Source organism: Bufo gargarizans, chromosome 7, assembly GCF_014858855.1.
Source record: "Bufo gargarizans isolate SCDJY-AF-19 chromosome 7, ASM1485885v1, whole genome shotgun sequence".
Lineage (NCBI taxonomy): Eukaryota > Metazoa > Chordata > Amphibia > Anura > Bufonidae > Bufo > Bufo gargarizans.
The window spans coordinates 53,540,791-53,561,290 of NC_058086.1; positions in this window are offsets into that span (position 1 = coordinate 53,540,791).

Sequence of the window (20,500 nt, forward strand, 5' to 3'; positions counted from 1 at the left end):
ACGCACGGGTCAGTCGCACTACAGAACAGCACCACTTCACCACCAATGACTGGGCCTCCATGCGAGACCTGTGTGCCCTGTTGCGCTGTTTCGAGTACTCCACCAACATGGCCAGTGGCGATGACACCGTTATCAGCGTTACAATACCACTTCTATGTCTCCTTGAGAAAACACTTAGGGCGATGATGGAACAGGAGGTGGCCCAGGAGGAGGAGGAGGAGGATGAGGAAGAGGGGTCATTTTTAGCACTTTCAGGCCAGTCTCTTCGAAGTGACTCAGAGGGAGGTTTTTTGCAACAGCAGAGGCCAGGTACAAATGTGGCCAGCCAGGGCCCACTACTGGAGGACGAGGAGGACGAGGATGAGGAGGAGGTGGAGGAGGATGAGGATGAAGCATGGTCACAGCGGGGTGGCACCCAACGCAGCTCGGGTCCATCACTGGTGCGTGGCTGGGGGGAAAGGCAGGACGATGACGATACGCCTCCCACAGAGGACAGCTTGTCCTTACCCCTGGGCAGCCTGGCACACATGAGCGACTACATGCTGCAGTGCCTGCGCAACGACAGCAGAGTTGCCCACATTTTAACCTGTGCGGACTACTGGGTTGCCACCCTGCTGGATCCACGCTACAAAGACAATGTGCCCACCTTACTTCCTGCACTGGAGCGTGATAGGAAGATGCGCGAGTACAAGCGCACGTTGGTAGACGCGCTACTGAGAGCATTCCCAAATGTCACAGGGGAACAAGTGGAAGCCCAAGGCCAAGGCAGAGGAGGAGCAAGAGGTCGCCAAGGCAGCTGTGTCACGGCCAGCTCCTCTGAGGGCAGGGTTAGCATGGCAGAGATGTGGAAAACTTTTGTCAACACGCCACAGCTAACTGCACCACCACCTGATACGCAACGTGTTAGCAGGAGGCAACATTTCACTAACATGGTGGAACAGTACGTGTGCACACCCCTCCACGTACTGACTGATGGTTCGGCCCCATTCAACTTCTGGGTCTCTAAATTGTCCACGTGGCCAGAGCTAGCCTTTTATGCCTTGGAGGTGCTGGCCTGCCCGGCAGCCAGCGTTTTGTCTGAACGTGTATTCAGCACGGCAGGGGGCGTCATTACAGACAAACGCAGCCGCCTGTCTACAGCCAATGTGGACAAGCTGACGTTCATAAAAATGAACCAGGCATGGATCCCACAGGACCTGTCCGTCCCTTGTCCAGATTAGACATTAACTACCTCCCCATAACCATATATTATTGGACTCCAGGGCACTTCCTCATTCAATCCTATTTTTATTTTCATTTTACCATTATATTGCGATGCTACCCAAAGTTGAATGAACCTCTCCTCTGCCTGTGTGCTAGGCCTAAATATATGCCAATGGACTGTTGCAGTGGTGGCTGACATGAAGCCTGATTCTCTGCTATGACATGCAGACTAATTCTCTGCTGACATGAAGCCAGATTGTCTGTTACGGGACCTCTCTCCTCTGCCTGGGTGCTGGGCCTAAATTTATGACCATGGACTGTTGCAGTGGTGGCTGACGTGAAGCCTGATTCTCTGCTATGACATGCAGACTGATTCTCTGCTGACATGAAGCCAGATCGTCTGTTACGGGACCTCTCTGCTCTGCCTGTGTGCTAGGCCTAAATATATGCCAATGGACTGTTGCAGTGGTGGGTGACGTGAAGCCTCATTCTCTGCTATGACATGCAGACTGATTCTCTGCTGTCATGAAGCCAGATTGTCTGTTACGGGACCTCTCTGCTCTGCCTGTGTGCTAGGCCTAAATATATGCCAATGGACTGTTGCAGTGGTGGGTGACGTGAAGCCTCATTCTCTGCTATGACATGCAGACTGATTCTCTGCTGACATGAAGCCAGATTGTCTGTTACGGGACCTCTCTGCTCTGCCTGTGTGCTAGGCCTAAATATATGCCAATGGACTGTTGCAGTGGTGGGTGACGTGAAGCCTCATTCTCTGCTATGACATGCAGACTGATTCTCTGCTGACATGAAGCCAGATCCTCTGTTACGGGAGCTCTCTCCTCTGCCTGGGTGCTGGGCCTAAATTTATGACAATTGACTGTTGCAGTGGTGGGTGACGTGAAGCCTGATTCTCTGCTATGATATGAAGACTGATTCTCTGCTGACATGAAGCCAGATTGTCTGTTACGGGACCTTTCTCCTCTGCCTGGGTTCTGGGCCTAAATTTATGAAAATTGACTCTTACAGTGGTGGGTGACGTGAAGCCTGATTCTAGGCTATGATATGAAGACTGATTCTCTGCTGACATGAAGCCAGATTGTCTGTTACGGGACCTTTCTCCTCTGCCTGGGTTCTGGGCCTAAATTTATGAAAATTGACTCTTACAGTGGTGGGTGACGTGAAGCCTGATTCTCTGCTATGATATGAAGACTGATTCTCTGCTGACATGAAGCCAGATTCTCTGTTACGGGACCTCTCTCCTCTGCCTGGGTGCTGGGCCTAAATTTATGACAATGGACTGTTGCAGTGGTGGCTGACGTGAAGCCTGATTCTCTGCTATGACATGCAGACTGATTCTCTGCTGTCATGAAGCCAGATTGTCTGTTACGGGACCTCTCTGCTCTGCCTGTGTGCTAGGCCTAAATATATGCCAATGGACTGTTGCAGTGGTGGCTGACGTGAAGCCTCATTCTCTGCTATGACATGCAGACTAATTCTCTGCTGACATGAAGCCAGATTGTCTGTTACGGGACCTCTCTCCTCTGCCTGGGTGCTGGGCCTAAATTTATGACAATGGACTGTTGCAGTGGTGGCTGACGTGAAGCCTGATTCTCTGCTATGACATGCAGACTAATTCTCTGCTGACATGAAGCCAGATTGTCTGTTACGGGACCTCTCTCCTCTGCCTGGGTGCTGGGCCTAAATATATGCCAATGGACTGTTGCAGTGGTGGCTGACGTGAAGCCTCATTCTCTGCTATGACATGCAGACTAATTCTCTGCTGTCATGAAGCCAGATTGTCTGTTACGGGACCTCTCTGCTCTGCCTGTGTGCTAGGCCTAAATATATGCCAATGGACTGTTGCAGTGGTGGGTGACGTGAAGCCTCATTCTCTGCTATGACATGCAGACTGATTCTCTGCTGACATGAAGCCAGATTGTCTGTTACGGGACCTCTCTGCTCTGCCTGTGTGCTAGGCCTAAATATATGCCAATGGACTGTTGCAGTGGTGGGTGACGTGAAGCCTCATTCTCTGCTATGACATGCAGACTGATTCTCTGCTGACATGAAGCCAGATTCTCTGTTACGGGACCTCTCTCCTCTGCCTGTGTGTGTGCTGGGCCTAAATATATGCCAATGGACTGTTGCAGTGGTGGCTGACGTGAAGCCTCATTCTCTGCTATGACATGCAGACTAATTCTCTGCTGACATGAAGACAGATTCTCTGTTACGGGACCTCCCTCCTCTGCCTGGGTGCTGGGCCTAAATATATGCCAATGGACTGTTGCAGTGGTGGCTGACGTGAAGCCTCATTCTCTGCTATGACATGCAGACTAATTCTCTGCTGACATGAAGACAGATTCTCTGTTACGGGACCTCTCTCCTCTGCCTGGGTGCCGGGGCCTAAATATCTGAGAATGGACTGTTCCAGTGGTGGGTGACGGGAAGCCAGATTCTCTGCTATGGAACCTCTCTCCAAGTGATTTTGGTTAATTTTTATTTATTTAATTTTTATTTTAATTCATTTCCCTATCCACATTTGTTTGCAGGGGATTTACCTACATGTTGCTGCCTTTTGCAGCCCTCTAGCTCTTTCCTGGGCTGTTTTACAGCCTTTTTAGTGCCGAAAAGTTCGGGTCCCCATTGACTTCAATGGGGTTCGGGTTCGGGACGAAGTTCGGATCGGGTTCGGATCCCGAACCCGAACATTTCCGGGATGTTCGGCCGAACTTCTCGAACCCGAACATCCAGGTGTTCGCTCAACTCTATTTATGACCTCTCAGTAGTTTAAAGAGAAGGTTTATTAGATGACCGGCACAAAGTGAAAGTGAAAGCACCAGTCACACAGCTAGAAAAACAGTTAACCCTTTGTGACGGAACAGCTCAATATTTTTAATAAAGGCCAATTGAAAAAATGACTTTTTTTTGCCAAAAATGAGTAACATGCAATCATTAAAAAAATTGTCCCTCAAGATGTACATAGCCTTTAAGGACAGCCAGCTCCCCTAATAAGCTGCATCCAAGGCATATCACTCAGCCAGCCAAAATCCGATAGTGTAGTGATGAGGGGCAAAAACCCTGAAAAAACTGATTAAACTGATTACATTTCCGAAGAAAATAGATAGTGCCACATCTGAACAGGCATCTTCAAGATCAGCTTTAATTTCTTAAATAGATTGAAGTATGGGCTATGACTTGCAAATTCCAGGACAGCTTTGTCTTGCTGCTAATAAGATTCTCCCATTTATCTTTGAGACTTCTGAAAGTTTTCCTGTAAAGCCTTTTAAAGTGAACTGCAGAAAAACCCACTTACCAGTCCAAAATGATTTAGCATCAGATGTAGGTGGAATAACTTACTGTCTGCGCTATCTGCTGCCAAAGCATGTGAAACACAATCTCTCTCGAGACAGGGAAAGGAGAGAGCAGGGAAGTAGTGTAGATACGAAGCATATAATCTGTAACACCCCATACATCAGAGAGTGAGAGAGGGGAGATTAGGTAAGTGTTCAGAGTACAGGGCATCACACAAGCAGGAGATAAACACCAGGGGCATGGTGACGTGACTGATCGAAGACTAGACTACAGAGTAGTGTTGGGCGAATATGCTCTGACGAACACAAATTTTTCTCAAGCATCGCGATGCTCGGCACATTGCGGGGTTTGGCCGAACACCGCCTGTGCTCGAGCACGATGCTCGAGTCTCCTCCCCACATGTTTGTTGGCTGCTACGCAGCAAAAAAAGTAAGAGCCCACTGTTGTACTCAGCAGAAGTGGCAAAATCATTAAAAACAAAAAGATAGCCTTTAGTAATTATAAAAATAAAAAAAAACAAGGATGACAGGGAAATTTATAAGATTAGGCAGAGAGAGGCCAAGCAAGTTATAAGAGCTTCTAAAGCACGGGCAGAAGAGAAATTAGCTCAGTCAGTGAAAAAAAGGTGATAAGACATTCTTCAGATACATAAATGAAAAAAGGAAATTAAAACAAGGAATTACAAAATTAAAGGGATTCTGTCATCAGAAATGAGTCCTATAACGGAAACATACGGCTATGTCCCTAGTAATACACTGAATCCTAAAGTGACTTTATCAAATCCTCCTCTGGCTCTATAATCATAAAAAAGAGGTTTATATCACTTGTCACTCACTTCAAAATGTGTCCAAGGGGACATCTCAAGGTGAAAGGCACCCGGCTGCAGCCATCTCGTTTAGGTGCCCAGCGCCGCCCTCTGAAGTGAAATCGCCGCCCTCTCTTTCATTATATCCGCCTACCTCAGTTCATCTAGCTCTCTAACGTCCGCTCGCTTCAGCCAGATCCCTATACCTAGTGCGCACGCGCAGTACATGGCTGGAGCGAGCGGACGTTAGAGAGTAGATGAACTGAGGTAGGCGGATATAATGAAAGGGAGGGCGGCGATTTCACTTCAGAGGGCAGCGATTTCACTTCAGAGGGTGGCGCTGGGCACCTAAACGAGATGGCTGCAGCCGGGCACCTTTCACCATGAGACGTCCCCTTGGACACATTTTGACGTGAGTGACAGGTGATATAAACCTCTTGTTTTATGATTATAGAGCCACAGGAGCAGTTGATAAAGTCACTTTAGGATTCAGTGTATTACTAGGGACATAGCCATATGTTAAGGTTATAGGACTCATTTCTGATGACAGAATCCCTTTAAAAACAAAAGAAGGAAGGTATATGGAAGAAGATAAAGGAAAATTAAGGAAAAGGACCTCAGTTAGGGAGAAAGACTAATGAATCTTTTGATGCATGTGTCTTTACAGAGGAAGAAGTCAGCTGTCTAAAATTAATACAAATAAGTCAGAGGGACCTGATGGGATACACCCAAAGCTATTAAAAGAGCTTAGCGGTGAACTAGCAAAACCATTAACAGATTTATTTAACCAATCACTGGTAACAGGAGTCGTCCCAGAAGATTGTAAAATAGCAAATGTTGTGCCCATTCACAAGAAAGGCAGTAGAGAGTAATTGGGCAACTATAGGCCAGTAAGCCTGACATCAATAGGGTGGAAAATAATGGAAACCATACTTAAGGAGAGGACTGTGGAACATCTAAAATCACATGGATTGAAAGATGAAAAACAGCATGGGTTTACTTCAGGGAGATCATGTCAAATAATCTTATTGATTTTTTTGATTGGGTGACTAAAATAATAGATGGCGGAGGTGCAGTAGACATAGCTTATCTAGACTTTAGTAAGGCTTTTGATACTGTCCCACATAGAAGGCTTATCAATAAACTGCAGTCTTTTTGCTTGGACTCCCATATTGTTGAATGGATTAGGCAGTGGCTGAGGGACAGACAACAGACGGTTGTAGTCAATGGAGTATATTCAGACCATGGTCTTGTTACCAGTGGGGTACCTCAGGGATCTGTTCTAGGACCCATATTGTTTAATATCTTTATCAATGAAATTGCAGAAGGCCTCGATAGTAAGATGTGTCTTTTTGCTGATGACACAAAGATTTGTAACAGGTTTGATGTTCCTGGAGGGATACACCAAATGGAAAAGGATTTAGGAAAACTAGAAGTATGGTCAAATATCTGGCAACTAAAATTTAATTTTAAGAAGGTCCACTCAACGACTGACACATGGACAAGTGCTTTTGGCCAGGGACGCTACATTTCCCTGACGGCGCACTGGGTGAACGTTGTGGAGGCCAGGAGCGAGTCGTAGCCTAGGATGGCACAGGTGCTACCGACGACAAGGATTGCGGGCCCTACTTCCATCAGGCTTTACGCCACCACCTACGTTAGTGGCTGCAACCCCCCCTTCTCCTCCTCCGCCTCCTCCTCCACTTCCACCTCTGAATTATCATCTTACAGCACCAATCAGCCATCAGTCAGTAGCTGGAAGCAGTGTAGCACTGCAGTTGGGAAGCGGCAACAGGCCGTGCTTAAACTGATCTGCTTAGGTGACAAACAGCACACCACCGCAGAGCTGTGGCAGGGGATAAGGGACCAGACTGAGCTGTGGCTCTCGCCACTCAACCTACAACCAGGCATGGTTGTGTATGAAAATGGCCGTAACTTGGTGGCGGCTTTGGAGCTCGGCAAGCTCACACACATACCATGCCTAGCCGACTTGTTCAATCTAGTGGTTCAGCGGTTTCTCAAAACCTACCCCAATTTGCCTGAGTTACTGGTGAAGGTGCGCCGTGTGTGTGCCCATTTCCGCAAGTCAGACAGCTTCCACCGGTCTGGCAACGCTACAACAGCGCTTGCAATTGACAGCTGACCGACTGTTGTGCGACATGAGCACGTGCTGGAACTCCACGTTCCACATGTTGGCCAGGCTTTGTGAGCAGCAGAGGGCAGTAGTGGAATACAAGCTGCAACATGGTCGTTGCCTTTCCAGTCAGCTTCCACTCTTCACAAGCGATGAGCATGAGGGATGAGAATCCATTTTCTATAAACATGTCCTCCATCTTGTGTATATAGGAGATTTGAGTCTGATCCTAAATGGAGCTTACAGGGTTAAATAGACAGATGATAATGTCTAAAAACAAGGTCAAAAAGTCAGTTTATGTGTTTGATAGAACCCATCCCCACCCCACAGTTTTCTCTCTAGCAGATAGTATAGTCTGAGTCTCAGGAAGTTTGAAGCATATATTATTGTGAGCTTGTCTTTGAATAAAAGAGGAATCAGATACAACTATATCCAATGCTTGTGTCAGTTTCCAGAGCGCTCGAATCCCTTTTAATTTGGATTCCAACAATCATAGGTAAAATGATATTTCCCTAACAAAATCTTGGCCCTCAACTAAAAGACACTTCATCTGGTCTCCGACAAATTGGACGTTCTGCTCCGGGATTTGCAGATATAAGAAATAGCGCTAAAAGGTAAGAGACTTAATCTTACTCTATATCTGTGTCTCCCTGAGTGGTTTTCCGGTTTGAGGATCTGGTGATTGAATGTACGTTATAAGTCCTTTTATAGTTGAGCCTATTTTTGGTAAGAACCTGAAAATGACTATGATTGTTGGATTTTGAGACCTAAGAGATGGACAGTTTCAATTTTTTTTTATATTTAAATATTTTATTGTTATAATACAAAAATTTATATCCATATTGCATTTGTAATATTATAAAATCCATAAGTCCGTCAATTCTAATTTATGAACATGAATGACAATAATTTCATACAAATGTCCAGAATGATATGAACATTAAAAATCAAGTGGAGATCTCTTGCTGGAAAGAATAGCAGGACTCGCCCGACATCCAAAGCTTAATAAAGCGGATAGGGAAAGCATCTCATTTAAATTTTTTCCGTTATTTAATGCCGGAGGGTCCTGCCATCCTCCAGCGTTCCTAGAGATACTCCAATACTCCAGTATGACTTCATATTCTACTCCAGTACAATACACATAGAAGAGACCAGACTCATAGGATCTTCACCAACCCACCCCCACCCACCCCCCCACCTTGCAGGAAAAAAAAGGAGAAAGAAAAAAAGAAAAAAAAGAAAGGAAAAAAAAAAAAGGGGGAGGAGAGGGGTTCTGATTAATTAACCATGTCCCAGTCTTTCCACAATTTATTCCACTTTAAGTAGGATCCTCTTTGTATAAAATCTTTTCGGAGCTTTTCACTTTCTCAACCAGGCCCAGCCAGTTGTTGCAGTCTGGAGCGGAAGAGGAAAACCATAATCTAGTGATAAGGAGCCTAGCCAAGAACATAACCTTGATCAACAGTCGGCGTTTTGTAGGCTGATAATTGACCTCCGATAAATCCCCCAGTACCCATATCCTGGGGGACAAAGGGACAACAATGTTAAGTTTACGAGCCAGGTTATTTTGGACCAGACTCCAGTATCTACTCACCATTGGGCAGTCCCAGAACAGATGTAAATGATCTGCCCCGGGATCGCCACAACGTGGGCAGTCAGAGGAAGCCCTAAATCCTCTTTTATGTAACCATACGGGTGTCACATAAATTTTGTGCAAAATATTAAATTGTACGACAATGTGATTGAAATTATGTGAAACCAACTTTAAGCTTTCCCCTATGTTCCCCCAGTTTGGAGAGCCCACCACTGAAAATAGAGAGGACCAGGCTCTCTGTCCTGGAGAGAGAACATCCGAAAAAAAAATATTCATTAAGTGCCTATAGCAATGTGATACTTTAATTCTCGTGTCAATTTTCTTACAGATTAAATCGTGTAAAAATACAGGAGTATCAATAAAAAAGTGACTATTCGAAGTGCAAGATAGTGCTGACCTCAGTTGAAAATATGCATACCAAGCCACCTCACCTAAATTTGCCCTTTGCTTTACTTCCGTGAGGGGCAATATTTGTCCATCACTGACCACTTGGTGTAGGTACTGAACATTTTTGGTCCTCCAATACTGGCAGCAACTTAAATCATTCAAGTTAAGGAGCTTTGAGTTATGCCATAGTGGGGTGCAGATGAGTGATGCCTTAACTCCGCACCAACTCCTTATGGCCAGCCAAGTCTCTGTAGCCATTCTGCAGAAAAGTGTGTACCCACTCAGTGTATTTGATAAATAATCAGACTCCAGTACGGTAAAGAAATCCGAGAAACCTGAGTCTTTCACCACTCTGCTGCAGAAAGGACTGTTTTCCCAGTCATTAAAAAGACAGAGTTGGAAGGCCATAAAGTAGCCCCTAAAATAGGGGAGGTTAAGACCTCCCCGATTGTAGGGCATAGACAAATAGAGTGCCTTCAGTCTCACGCGCTTCCTCCCCCATATTAAATCATTGAGCATCCGCTCTATCAATCTAAAATGCTTATCTGCGATCCATACAGGCGAGTTGCGCAAGACGTAAAGAACCTGGGGCAGCACTATCATTTTTATTAATGAAATTCTGTCCGCTCTAGAAAGCAGAATTTTTTGCCATATCTTAATTTTAGCCCTCAATTTCATCAGCAGAGGAATCAGATTTAGTTGTAAATATTCCTGCGGTTTGGCAGAGACTGTTATCCCCAGGTACTTTATTGAGTCAGAGATCGTTAACTGGTTGTCCCATTCACCACGCAACCCGTCTATAGGAAGGAGAACGGTCTTATCCCAGTTGATCTCCAAGCCAGAAGGATCGGAGAAGAGACCCACCAGGTCCATTATACGAGGGAGAGTGGTGTCTGTTTGATGAATGAAAACCAGGATATCATCTGCATAAAGTGAAACACGATCATACTTCCCCTTTATGCCGAAACCAGCCACCTTCGGGTCCTGCCTTATGCTAGCTGCTAAAGGTTCAATGTAAATATTGAATAACAGGGGGGAGAGGGGACAGCCTTGACGGGTGCCTCTTCCTAAGGTGAAATTCTCTGTCGTCGTCCCATTAATCCTAATCCTGGCAGTTGGGGAGTTATATAGCAACTGAATCATTGCCATAAATTTTGGGCCAAAGCCCATTTTTTTCATTACCTCCCAGAGAAAAGTCCACTCCACCCTATCGAAGGCTTTGGTAGCGTCCAACGACAGGATGGAGCGAGCGCCACCTCCCGGGGACTAAATATTCATAAATAATCTGTGCAAGTTATGCTGAGTACCTCTTTTTGGCATAAAGCCATTTTGATCTGGGTGGATAATGGTGGATATAACCCGCGAAAGACTCCTAGCCAGAACTTTTGATAGTAACTTAGCATCAGTGTTTAATAAGGAGATTGGTCTATAGGAGCTCAATTCTGCCGGGTCTTTATCCTTTTTTAAAATTAAAACAATGAGAGCCTCCATCATGGAGTATGGTAATCCCCCTCCCTGTATTGCTTGGGAGAAAACCTCTAACAACTGAGGGAGAATCACCTCGCTATACTTACGGTAAACCTCATATGGCAGGCCATCCAGTCCTGGCGATGAGTTCCCCGAGATGGACCCGAGGGCCTCCTGCAGCTCCGAGAGAGACAATTCCTCTTCCAGATATTCTATTTGGGCTTCATTTAAGGTGCAGAGTGGGATTTTCTCCAAGAACCGCATCGCCAGTTCAGATGACAAACCAGAAGAGGATCTATATGTCTGAGCAAAGTAGTGCAAAAAGGTGTTCCTGATTCCTTCTGAATCTGTTATAGTTTCCCCCTCTGCGTTCCGGATCGAAATAATAGATTGATTTTTCTTATCTTGTTGTGAAATTATTCTAGCTAAAAGCTTACCCGGTCGTCCAGACTCGGAAAAATAATTAAGCCCCTTAAAGAAAACCCTGTGATTTGCCTTCTCTGTTATATAATTCTCCAAGAAGCAGCTAGCCTTCTGCATCTCTTCCCTGTTGTACTCAGTAGGTTGCCTGGTGAATCGCTCAGTTGCAGATGCCGCAATCTTGGCCAATTCCTCCTCCTTCCTCTTAAATGTTCTCTTTGCTGCAGCAATCTCACTTATGAAAACCCCCCTCAGGTATGCTTTCAAAGCGTCCCATACCATATTGATGTTAGCAGAGGGTAGATTCACCTCCCAAAAGGAAGAGATCAGCAATTTGATGGACTGGAGATTATCCATAATAGTGAGCCAGTATGGATTCAATTTAAATCCTAGCCCCCTCATGTCCTTGTTCTCCCCAGTGCAAACCTCAATCAGTACGGGTGAGTGGTCCGAAACTGTTCTTACTCTGTATCGCATCTTACGGATATTGCTCAAGTTGCTCTCATTAGTAAATGCTAGATCAATCATAGACATTGCTCTGCCACCCCTGCTGACGCAGGAATATACTCTCTTTCCTCCGCCAAGATGTTCCCATATATCCACCACCCCCACCTCCAAACAGAACTGGGGCAGCGGGGAATTACAAGAATTCCTCCGCCTTTCTGCATCTGATGTAAATCTATCTCTGTTAGGGTCCATAACCGCGTTAAAGTCTCCCATCAAGATCAACCGACATTCTGGTCTCTTTTCAGAAAAAAGCATTAACTGGGTCAGTGGGTACATTGAAAATGGCGGGGGTATATAAAAAAAAGCGAGAATATAGCTGTAGCCATACAGCTCACCATGAAGGAAAATGAATCTACCCTGATCATCTATATGGGATTTTATAAGGGTGAAGTCTATAGAATTGTGAATGAGAACTGAAACGCCCCTAGAGGAGCCACTGAAGGTGGAGTGATAAGATTGAGAATACCATCCCGTTTTCAGGCGGGACACGGTTTCTTTAGTTAGATGAGTTTCTACTATGCAGATGATTGCTGGAAGGTATCTTTTTAATGCCTCCATAATCGCCTGCCTTTTTACCTTTTCCCCGAGCCCTCTGACATGCCAAGATACCATTCTAGTGGACATCAATTACAACCATAGGAGAAAAAAGAAAAAAAAAAAAAAGTTATCGCTGCCAAGCCTGTGCATAACCACATCTTTAAGTTGTTCCTCTAAGTGTCGGCCTTCAACTCCTTCTGGGAAGCCAATTATTCGAACATTGTTTCGCCTTGACCTATTTTCAAGGTCCTCTATCTTATTTTGGAGTGCTTGATTTTCCGAGGCGAGAAGCATAGTTTTAGATTTTAGCATGTCCATGTCAGTTTGCAAAGAGACAACTGTTTTTTCCACATTGAGGACTCGATCACGGATCTTTACCAGATCTTCTCTTATTAGAGAGATGTCACTCTGCATTGACCCCAATTGAGTGGACATCCCTTGCACTAAAATGCCGTTGTTTTCCACGGCGCCAAGGATTTTATCCAAGAGAGATGGATCATATTCAGTTCGTGTTTGTGCAAAGAGGCCTTCCTCGCCTACGTCCTGGTCTGCGTCCTCTAATCCGTCCTCAGAAAGTTCGTCATTTTGGGGAGTTTTAGCAAATTTTCTCAAATTAGCAGGGGGTTTAGTTTTAGCTGGGTTCTTTTCATTTGGGAAAGGCGATTTCAGAAACTTATCAATTTTGTTCTCTGGAGTCTTGGACCCCGACTTAGTTACAGAGGAGTCGACTGAGCGTCGCTTTGGGGCCATTCTCCGCAAAAATTATTATTATTTTTTTTTTTTCCTCTTTGTTCCTTCCCCTTCCCTTTTCCCCCCTCCCTCACCTTTTTCTTTTTCTTTTCTTTTCTTTTAACTTATACTCTCCCTTTGCTTCTTTTTCTTGCCTATTGTTATCCCTCCTTTTGTCCCTTTCCTCTCCCCCTTTTTTTTTTTATTCTCTTCCCCCTTTTTTCTATCCTCTCCTTCCTTTTTTCTTCTTTTTTTTCCCTCTTTCTTTTTCTTTTTTCTTTTTCCTTCTCCCCTTTAAATTCCCCCCTCGCCAAGAAAGAAGGAGAGAAAGCAGACAAAAAAGATTCCAGCAAAAAAAAAATCTATCTCCTCAGTGTGGCAATGTAGGAGAAAAAACAGCAAAACTGCAGAGATAAAATCTGAAAAGTCAAACTTAAGCTGTATTCTCACGTGTCCAGAGGAAGGAACCCTAGTCGCGATGCACGCCACAGCTGTGGCAGAAAATCGGAGCCGGAGAGAGGGAAGGCGGCAGTTCAAATAGAAGGTAACGGCAGAATGGAAACCAGGGTAGCAGGCAGTCCGTAGCAGGCCAAAGCGACAGGTGGTGAGGCGGCCTGGTAGCAAGCAATCCCGATGCCGAGAGATCAAACAGCCGAAGCCCACATCCGGGCCAGAGCCAGACGGTCAGGACCGATGGAGAGGCACAGCAGGCAGCAGGCAGAGGAGCGGGAGGACCCACCGCGCATCAGCAGATGGAGGGCGAGAGGCGGGACAACAAGGCGGCCGGTTCCAGGGACAGGAGAGCAGAACCAGCAGCGGAGAGAGGAGACTCAGCGCAGCGTCGCGGCACGAACCATCAGCTGTTCAGCATCAGCTGTTCGGATAGGAGGGAGGAGGCCAGCGGAGGGGGAGAACGAGAAGCGACGTATTCACGTCATCACGCCGTCCCCAGCCCCTGGACAGTTTCAATTTGGAAGTCTTTGGTTTAGTTTTTGGGAGTTTTGGTATATGCCTTATTTGTTATTTATTGTATGTGGAAAATCTTGGAGAATTACAGGAAGGGTAATCAAAGTCCTTGGACTCCAATGTCCGGTTTGTGAGGTTTTGATTGGTTAAGAAACTCAGTAACAGAATACACTAGGTAAATATAGTGGGGAAATTCTGAGGAAACTGAGGGAAAATAGACGTCTGAATAATTGTTTAACTTTCTGTGGAAAAAGATTGACATACAAAATGGGGAACAATTTCAGGATACCAGAGGGTTACAAAACTGCTAAGACTTTAGTTGAAGTTTTAAAACCCTATCAACTCTATACCACTGGGGAAACTGTGTTTGTCCGTGAGTCTGAACTAGTCAAACAAAAAATCAAAGACAGTACTGTTAGCACTCAAATTTTGGTAAATGATGATCTCCCTGAACCTATTTTGGGAACTGATGTACTCCAAGCGCTCGGGGCCAGTATCCATTTACACCCAGATGGGACTAGTCACGTAGACTTTGGAGTCCCAGAAGAAGTTCTCTGCCCAATGATGGCTTCTATAACGGTGGCTGAATTAAATCTTCCTGACAAAATCTTTAAAAAAGTCTGCTCAACCAGGTCCCCGAGAGCCTTTGGGCCACCTCAAAGACGGAAATAGGCAAATTACCTGTGTCCTCTGTGATGGTGTCTCTAAAGCCCGGGTGTCAGCCCCCACAAGTTAAACAGTACCCATTGACTCCGGAAATAGCAGTGTCCAGCCAAATAGATGATTTTCTCAGAGCAGGTGTTCTCATCAAGACTGTGTCCCCGGCAAACACTCCCCTATTTCCAGTGAAGAAGAAGGCTATTAAGGGTCAGCCAGTCACATATTGAATGGTTCATGATCCTCGAGAGGTTAACAAAGTCACAGTCCTACAAACCCCAGTAGTGCCCAATCCGCACACTCTGCTGCCCCGAGTTCCATCTACAGCTACCTGTTTCACTGTGATTGACCTGGCAAATGCATTTTTCAGTGTAACTCTGCATCCAGATTGTCAGTATCTTTTTGCTTTCATTTTCAAGGGGAACCAGTATACATGGACTGTTTTACCCCACGGGGCCCAGAACTCGCCCACCATGTACAGTCAGGCCCTACAGTCTGTCCTAGCCAACTGGTCCCCTCCTGGAACTGTGGTCTTATTGCAATACTTTTGTGTGCTGAAACGGAGACCAACTGCCACTCTGTCACTCCTAAGTTTTCTCCAAGAAAATGGGTGTAAAGCTTGTAGGCATAAACTACAGTTTTGTAAAGATAAGATATTTCTTAGACACTGCCTGTCACCTGGTGCCCGACACCTCACCTCCGAACGAAAAGAGGCAGTGGAAAGATACAGGTGCCCAAAGGAGCACAGAACTTGAGAGTATTTTTGTGTCTTGTCTCATACTGCCGCCCCTGGATACGGCACACATCTATGTTAATGCAGCCCCTCTATGACTGTTTGTCTTCTGATCCCTTTCATCTTACAAAAGAAGCTGTTAATAACTTTCATACTTTGAAACTGTGCATACTGTCTGCCCCCGCTCTGGGCATTCCAAAATATGACAAACCTTTCTGTTTTGTTCTGAAATGCATGGGCATAGCACTGCTGTACTGACTCAGAAACACGGAGATCGGCAACGCCCCGTTGCCTACTTTTCTTCTCGCCTCGATCCTGTTGCCAGAGGCGCCCCCACTTGTGTCAGGGCAGAAGCGGCAGTGCAAGTCATGATTGAAAAAGCTTCTGAAATTATTCTGGAGTACCCTGTAACTGTTCAAACTCCTCATGACATTCAAGGCATTCTCACTCAAGTGTAACCAAAACATATCTCCATGGCCAGACAACTGAGATTACAGTGTGCACTCCTCATGCCTGCAAACATCTCATTCAAATGTTGTACTAATCTGAATCCTGCTACTCTGTTACCGATTACAGATTCAGAAATGGGGGAGGGAGGTATATCAGAACTTTTAACTGATCTTGTTGAACATGACCCTCATGATTGCATACAATTAATGCAGCAGGAAACGTCTGGTTTTGAACACGTTCATGAAAAACCTCTTTCTAATCCTGACTTTGAGTATTCTGTAAATGGAAGCAGGTTCATGGGAGAGGATGGCTGGTTCCATACTGGATATGCAGTGGTCACACAGCACGAGGTAGGTACAACTGAATCCACTCCCACCTCATTTATCAGCACAAGAGGCGGAGTTGAAGGCACTCACTGAGGCATGTAAAATGGCCAAGGGGAAGAAGGTGAACATCTACACAGACTCAAGGTATGCTTTTGGTATTGCACATGACTATGGACCTATTTGGTGGGCCAGGGTCTTCCTAACATCTGCAGGCCAGCCTATAAAGAAAAAAGACTCTGTACTAGAACTTATGATCTCTCTGTTGTTACCAGAGGAAGTTGCCATCATCAAGGTCAAGGCACACACCAGGCACACCATGGTGGAGGCAAAAGGTAATGATCGAGCTGACAAAGCGGCCAAACAAGCCGCACTACAGCCCGTAAAGACTGTCCCCACCCCGATAAAAATCCTGAAGCCTGAAGATGTGTCTGTAAGTATGCTCCAGAAAATGACTGGTCCAACCCCCTCCTGAGGAAAAAGACCTTTGGGCAAAGCACGGGGCCAAGGTTGATGAACAAGGAATCTAGAGAAACAAAGAAAGGACTTGTTTACCTCACCCAATGTATCCTGCTATGGCACAGGAGGCCCATGTGCCTACCCATCTGTCTATAGGTGCTATGGTAAGTGTTGTAAATGCTGGTTGGATTGCACCAGAGTTTTCCATAGCAGCAGCTTGTTTTGTACAAGGGTGCATGATTTTTGCATTGAATAATACCGGTCAAGTGGTGAAGACTCCAAGCAAGCACACCTTGAGGCATCCAGACATCCTCCCCATGCTGTTACCAAACCATTTCAATGGTGTTTCCATCATTTTCTGACATTTTCCTGTGAACCATACACCCTCCCCTCTTCACAGCAGGGGGTGTCTGGTTTAATGCTCGGGTTCTCCCATTGTGCTCGGGTGCTCGGTCGAGCACCCGAGCATCCCGAGGTGTTCTACTTGAGCACCCGAACACCCGAGCACTTTGGTGCTCGACCAACACTACTACAGAGGAATCTCAGCTAGAGCCACTGCACTAGAAAATGACCTTATCTTACAGTATATAAACCACTTGCACATACCTTTTAAAGACCTTACAAAACATTTAAAGGGGTTATCCCATCATAATGATCACTGTTAAATCTGTTAATGATTTGACAGTGATAATTTTTGTAAATATACTTTATTAACAAATCCCCACCGATTAGGATAAAATTCATCCCCACTTACCTGATTGTTGTGACTCGGTCTCCCCTGGTTACGACCACTGCTCTTCTCCAAAAGCCGGAAGGTCGCGCTTGCCCAGAAGACTCCTTCTTTTCTCCCGGCCGGTCCGCTCGCTGTTCTGAACGCGCACGCTGCCGCGCATGCGCGACGGTGACTTCTTCCCGGCCAGAATAGTACAGAGCTGCGAACGCGCACGCCGGCTCTGTAGGAATAAGTCACCATTCCGCATGCGCGGCGGCGTGCGCATTCAGTCCAGCGCGCGGCACGGCCGGGAGAAGACTTCAATCAAGATGAAGCCCACCCCCCAGCCAGAATCCAGGAAGTGAACGCGCGGTGGCAGCAGGTAAGTATAAAAACGCTAAGCGGGATAACCCCTTTAAGGATCCCATTTTATGCATCATATTATGCACTATATAGCAAGAAAAGTACATTAGGAAGGAAAAAGTGATTTTAATTCGGCCCTCTTCTTACAGTAGTTCTTTCTGTCAGTTGATTCATTTTTCATACACAGGATGATGGTCTTTACCCAGGAGATATAGGGAATGAAGTATTATATTTGCAGAAAAGGCTGAGATTAATAGCAAACATCCTGCATTCTTGTAGTTGGGCTGATTACAGGTTATACCGTAGGTAATGAATAATTCACTACATTCAGTGATACACTTTTTCCACAGATTGTTCAACGATTGATTTTGATCCCAGTCTCCATTGAATAAATGATGTATGCTGGATAAATCTCCAGGTGGGTTTGTGATTTGATTGCCTGACCATCTAACCATTGACACATTAATTCATTCTTCTTTCTTTCATTCATTCATCTATCCATCTAGCTACCTATCCGTAACTCTATCCCAGTCAATCAACCGTGCATTTCCACTGTTACTGCCTGTTCAAAATACCTAGGACTGTGCTGTGGTAGTCAAACAGTAGACTGTAATTTTCTGGTAGACCTCCAGGAACCAGTAGATGTTAGGCCACCAGGCTGCTGACTTCCACATCTAAAATATCAATTATATACGAAAATGTGCACAGTATATGTTCCTGGTCTTGGTCATCTGGTGAGGAGTTGGGGGTCCACCCCATGCAGATGAGCCTGGTCAAAGGCGGTATATGTGGGTGAGGGAATTATTCAATAGGGAATAAATGGAGTGTACAATATATAGGGGTGGACAATAACACAAAAGCTGCAGCTGATGCAACAACACTGGTCTTCGTTACAGACATTCCAAGAGAGGATTACGAGAAGTCAAAGGAAATTGCTGCAAAAATGTATGCTGATATATACTGGAATCACTTCACCTGAACCCATTCAGGGAATCAGATGTGCAAGAGTTAAAGGAGGGTAATAAACAAAAGCGTGTGGCATATTGTAGTTGGTTACTGGATACAGTAGATGGACCCCATACAGTACACCATGTTCGATGAAGTGTAGTCCAAACTAACCAGGTATGTTAGTTCACAGAACAATAGGTCCTGAGGATGCACATTAAATCCACACATAATGCAACAAAAGCCACCTCATCAACCAAATATCAGCATCTGGTGAGAAGCTATGGGTAGGCAGATTGTGGGTCCAATGGATGGACAAGGCCATGTACATGGACATCTTGGAGCAGTTTTACCGTTCACAAGCATGTATATTGCTTCTTTACTAAACCACATAAGGTAGACAGAATCCACTTTTTTGTTTTGCAGAACTTTAGCATTACTCTTGACAGTTTTTAACAGAATCTGCAATGGAGCCCCTGAACAGATCCTCCGACACAAGTGTGAACAAGCCTTAAAACAAAATACAATTGTACAAATTCAGAAGAATAGACTAATAAAATTCAGTATTAAAAGAGGTATTCGCATAAAAAATATAGTAAATTTTTTAAGCCAGCACCTGGATCTGAATACTTTTGTAGATGCATGTAATTAATAATTTTGTATAGCCACTGATGTATTCCATACAATCTATATAGTGTCACCTGCTGTTTGTTCTTTTACTTGTTTCTCTGTATACCTCAGTAATATTGAGGTGGTCACACATGCTCAGTTCAATCCTTCAATCGTCAGCAGCCATATCTACTGTTAGAAGGTGTGACAGTTAGGGCTCATGCACACGAACGTACGGGCACTGGCCGTGTGCGCTCTATATCACGAATGCAGATCGATTCACTTAAATGGGTCAGCAATTCACAAGATACAGAGTGAGGTGGAGCTGAGGCACAGAGTGGAAGCCCATGGAAGTACTACATGCAGCGTCCATGGGATTTCGGTTAAAAAATAGAACATGCTCAATTTTTTTTGTGGTGCGGACTGAATCTTGTGGATCGCGGACCCATTCAAGTGAATCGATCTGCATCCGCTAACGGCGGGCATGCAGATGGTGCCAGTGCATTGCGGATCGCTATTTGCGGTCTGCAGCACATGCACGGGGCGCACACATTCGTGTCCATGAGCCCTTACAGGAAGTGAGCTGCAGCAGAATGGGCATGTCCTCTGAGAAAGTACATTCCCCCTGATCTGCCTTTTTGAGATAAATATAGCAGTACAATTGGGTCAATAAATGGGAAAATCTCTGGATCAATGTGATGCGTGTCCCTGAGGAGCCAGAGCAGAGGATGAGAGTGGTAGTGGCCCTGATGGTGATGTGTTAAAGTGCACTTCCTCTGGGCGTTGCTCCATGGGGTCATTGAAGTTAAGGAAGGACACTCTATATTACCTTAGGGCTCTCCCCGTAGCTAGGGCTAATGTCTGATGGTAGTTTAGGTGTGTTTTTGATGTTAAAAGAGTGCAAGGCAGGGTTTGAATTGGCACAATGACCAGCGTGTGTCTTTCTTTACTGTGTACAAAATAGGAGTTGTAGTACATCCAGGAATTATCTGTACATAGTGCAAAGTCTTCCCAGATGTCCAAGCATAAACTAAACAGATGTTTACAGCAATGGCCCTCAGAATATTCTCTCTGTCAGTGTCCTCAATTCGCACAACTGTTGTGCAGTTCCAATAATACAACTGGGCAAAATCATACCTGAAGTGTGCAGGGTGTCTGAACTCGTTATTCTTCCACTGTAGCAGGGTC